Genomic DNA, 4,919 nt, shown 5'->3' with positions numbered 1-4,919 from the left:
AATGTTTGAGACATAGATTTGTGCCTTTTTTTTCTCATAAACCTTGGAATATATACATCTCATATTACCAGGACAGTTCCATTATTACTGCTCAAAGCTACTACTATCATCACCACCACCACCACCACCACCACCAAAACCACCACCACCAGCACCACCACCAGCACCACTATCACTACTAGCACATCACCAGCACTGCCACCAAAACTTCAAGGGCACTAAACATAGTCCTTTTCTCTTTATTCTGTGAGCTGAAGCTGAATCCATTCAGAGGAGTTTATTAGAATAATTTTCCTAGCATTAACAATTTTCTCACATTAGAATCATCATTAGTTGATGAAAATCAAATGCACTTTAACCTTTGTAGCATTAAATTCTAAGTAAAAGCTTAAGCTTATAAGACATAAAGTGACAGCAAATATCTTTCACATTACTTTGTCTATGAGACTTAGCTTTCATCAGAAGTGTGTTTTTGGTTGTTTGTTGGTTGGTTGGTTTGTTTGCTTTTTGTTTCAAGGCCTTTAAATAGTTGAGTGATGACAGTCATTGTAAGGGATTGACTTTATGAGTTAACAGGGCAGGGGAGATACCATGATCACGAAGGTGGTTTTCCCATGGCAAGGATTATCTATTGCACTTCAGATGTGCTGACCCCTGGGATTTCCCCAAATGCAGGAAACTCCGCTGCATAATTTGTGGTAGTGGGGTACTGTGTTCATGCTCTCCCTGATAGAAAAAATAAAAAGAGTTAATGGGTTGGAGGTATTTATCAGCAAGACCAACCACAGGTCAGTATTTGACACTGCCTCTGCAGGAAAATTGTTCACAGCCAAAAATTAATAGGCAGTTTAACACAGCTGTCACTCTGAATTCAAGAGAAACCCAAAAGATATTGACAAGAATTAATTCCAGTTTGGTAGAACATGGACTGAGAAGGGAGCCTGAAAAATAGAGAATCTCATTATAAGTTTGGGAATATTTTAACTCTCTGGAGGTTTCTTTTCACATTCAGCCAGATTCCATTCAAATTGCAAAGTAATTTTAGTCTTCCTTTGATCTTATTTGAGTTTTTAACAAAGCTTTTACATATATTGCCTCTTATTTTATTTACACTTTTTTGAGATTCATAGTATATCATAATTGTCACCTGGCAGCTGAGGAAACATTGGTACCAAAACTTAAATAACTTATGCAAGAACATAATTCAATTAATAACATAGAAAAGGCAAGAATATAGTCCAAAATCCCAATCCTAGAATCTTTCCACTGAGTTTTGTTTAAAAATAGATTTGGATATAATTATTGATCTCTAAAAAAGATTAAAAGCAAACAGCTATTTGGTTCCTGATATCCATGTTTTGATTATTTTAGTATCACCCTCCATTACTTCTTATTTAGAAGACTGAGTATATGGTGGTAAACAAGAAAACAGTAGAATGGAAAAGAGAGGTATGCTGTCAAGGACATTTCTTATCAAAATCTGATTTTGAATGTCTTTCTGCCTCTTTATGTTTAGATACATTTCTTATTTTTCCATAAATATATATATATATGGAAAAATATATATATATATTCTATAATTCCATTGTTTATGTCCTGCCATTTACACGTGGATTCTTGTTTATCTTCTTCAATACATACATAATCATCCACATGTTTTTAATGATTAACTGTTTCTAGGTTCTACACTGTTTAGAATTATAATATCTTTTAGAAGAGTCTTTTTAGAAAAGTCACTCTTACCTGTTTAGTTATCTGTAAATATATTAGAGAACCATACAGCTAAAATAAACACTCAAGGTGAAAATTGAAAAACCCTAGAAGGGGATCTTATGCTGTGTTTATTAGGAAAATGTAAAAAATAACCAAATATAAGACATTTTGGCCTGAGATAAATTATTACAAGTTCTTGTTAAACTGGCATAACATCAAATATCATTTAGAAAAATGAGACAGGATGAAGGGAAGTGACAAATATACACTAAGAGAAATGGCCTGAGGTAAATATGAGTCAGAAAATAGGGAATTTGAGTTGAAGGTTCATGTTGTATAATTGTATAAATACTTGTGTTTGTACATATTTTGAATATTCTTTATATAGAAACCACACTTAGGGTAAATTGGCTGTTCTCATTTTAGATAACGTTAGTTAACTTCTCTTAATTCCTGAGACAATTATAGGATATAATATACTCACACAAGCTATGAGTTATCTAAATTATACCATGATGCTCATTTTTAAGTGGTCAGGCATCAAGACTAATATTTAAACCGTGATGATCTTTTTACCAACCCACACATAATTAGATCATGTTTTGAAAGAATAAGGAGAAGAATGTCAAAGATGTACTAAGTATATCAGAATATTGAATGGTTTTTAAAATTGATGTGATTGTATAATAAAGAAAAATTGCGGTGAATAAAGACATGGGAAATGCTGTAGCCAAGTCTAATAACCACAGCTAGATGAGGAAAAAAAAAACATACTTATTTATGACATCTAGTTTATACTATCATTCATTCTCTTGACACTGTTGATAAACTTAACTCTCTGAGTTGCATTTCCCTCATTTGTAAAGTAAGTTATTCATAGAACTTAACTCATACTTCACCATTGAGGCCAAAGAGAAGAATCAATGGAGGCATAAGTTGCATAACAATTGGTTGTTCTGTGAGGAGGTGATGAGTAAAGGAAGCCTCTGGGTAATGGAGGAAGAGAAAGAAAGCTAATGTATTAAGTTCTCAAAGGCACGCAAGCTTCAGAGTCTCTTCAGATAGTGGTAGTCATAAATCTTTATGGAGAGTATCAGTGGTGGAGGGAAGGGCGACTGGGGGCATACTGACAGGAGACATTCAACAAAATTTTTTTTTTGCCTCATATTTCTTTCTTTTATACTACACAATAATAGCCACACTGCTAGGTTGTCATAAGAAGATTATTATAAGAAGCAATATATAATGTTCTAAACTTCAGCAATAGCTTTGGTGAGTTTCACAGTCATTATGACTGTTAATAGTATAGGGGTACTATCGCTAACTACCCTATCAATTCCTTATATTTCCCATACTCTTGCAGGCATCTAGCTGCACATAATTTATCCTAGTCACTAACTGCACAGAAATGATGTGATGTCCTTTTCCAGATAGAAATGTGAAGAGTCTAGGAATGAATCTGAAAACTATGAATTTTTATGGCCCAAGGAATGAAATGTTCCTGATTGCAGAGACACTACATAAAATAGAGGTCTTTCTACTTTATCCAGATTATAATAATGTATCATTAATGAAAAATATACTTATCTTGTATATTGCTATTGACTTCACAATTAATTTGTTATATTTGTCTCATTGAGCCTATCCTGACAAATTCTGCCATTTATTTGTAGACCAGTGGCATTTTCACATCCAATATCTTAGTTATAAAAATAGATAAAATTAGAGTCTTGTTACTGGAATGTCACTTCTACTGAACACTAAACTTTTTTCTGTAAATTTCACCTTAAATTTTATTTAAATGAATTACCAGGTTATTATTTGTTCATTGGTCATATGTATACTTTAGTAGCAATAACACTAAGGCTAGAGATCTGGCTTACCTGTTAAGACAGCATTCTGCTTTTGCAGAGGATCTGAGTTTAATTACCAAAACCCATGTCAAGTGGCTCAAAACTTTCTTGCTGGGGGCAAGACTGGCAGTTCTTACTTATTCTTTCCTGAAGGTAGCCTAGGGAGAAGAGCATTGGTATGAGGGAAAGATGTGGTCTTGTGAGACATTTAGGGTTGCCATTTCTATAACAAAATGTTTATCTACCTTAAGTGTAAGTTACTTTACAGAGGAAAAGACCTGTCTGATTTCCTACGAGGCCATAACCTACAGTTTCTGGTATTTAAGACTTCATCATAAAACAGCTAGAAAGGAAATAAAAGATTTTATTGCTAGTGCTCCTTTCTCTGGCAAGTTAGCCAGAAGCCTCTATGCCTAAGCTGGTTAACTATTTTCAACCAGAGAGGAAGGAAATGAAAAGAATCCAGATGCTTTATATAAGCAAATATACCGAGAACATATACATTCAAACATTGAAAGTGCCCTGCTGTCTGTCACAATCAACTGCACAAGTGTTCATGTGTGCTTGCATTGTATACACATACATTTATATTCATCTATATAGGCAAATAGATATATACCATTCAACCAACATCTTTACTTTTTTCCCTCTGATTTTTCTATACCTTCTTAGACAAAAAATTTCTTTAGAAAATGACTTTAGAGATAAAATTTTACATTGAATGGGAGTTAAAGAAGGATGTTGACAATAAGTTCAAAGAGGTGTTTCATTATGAAATACTTATTATAAGCTCAAAGTAAAAGTTTTTTTTAATAGCCTTACTTTATTATAAGGCATCACTATGACTTTATCCATGGACTTAAATGTTTTTCCTTGAAAAAAAATATGTCCCCCAGGTCTATTTCTTGTTTTAGTGTAATTATGGAAGCTCAGTTTATTTCTTACTATGTATCACATTCTATTCTTTATTCTTTATAACACATTTTTAGCAAGGCAACTAAGACCACCCCTAAAGATGTTCTTATAATTATTTGAATCAAATTGGAAATTTTATAGAATCATTATTTATTATTATATAGTAGCTTCACTACTAGTTAGTACATCTTTGTAGATCTCAGAAATCTGCTCAAAAGGATGGGTTGATACCTATTCATTGTATTTTTAATAATAACAGGAAAAGCTTATAATAGCAGGAATCTTTCCTCAAATATAATCTCCTCAGCATTGCCTAATGATGCAAATCAATCATACATTTACAGTCCATAGTGGAACCATCTCAATAAGGTCAATTGCTTGTTTTTAGATTCTCCTAAATAGCTCTTGTTACTTCCTGAAACAAAACTAGCTGTTTTG

At 33.0% G+C, this 4,919-nt stretch overlaps 1 non-coding gene across 1 annotated transcript; it reads left to right on the top strand.

The window, feature by feature from the left end:
- The first annotated feature begins 566 nt into the window (after window positions 1–566).
- Window positions 567–730, top strand: LOC116081379. Its single transcript, XR_004114867.1, has one exon. It is a non-coding gene; the product is annotated as a U1 spliceosomal RNA (small nuclear RNA).
- Window positions 731–4,919: the final 4,189 nt, after the last annotated feature.

Source organism: Mastomys coucha, unplaced genomic scaffold (genome assembly GCF_008632895.1).
Source record: "Mastomys coucha isolate ucsf_1 unplaced genomic scaffold, UCSF_Mcou_1 pScaffold6, whole genome shotgun sequence".
NCBI lineage: Eukaryota > Metazoa > Chordata > Mammalia > Rodentia > Muridae > Mastomys > Mastomys coucha.
The sequence above is the reverse complement of the archived record's forward strand: the minus strand, read 5'-3'. Positions and strand labels throughout refer to the sequence as shown.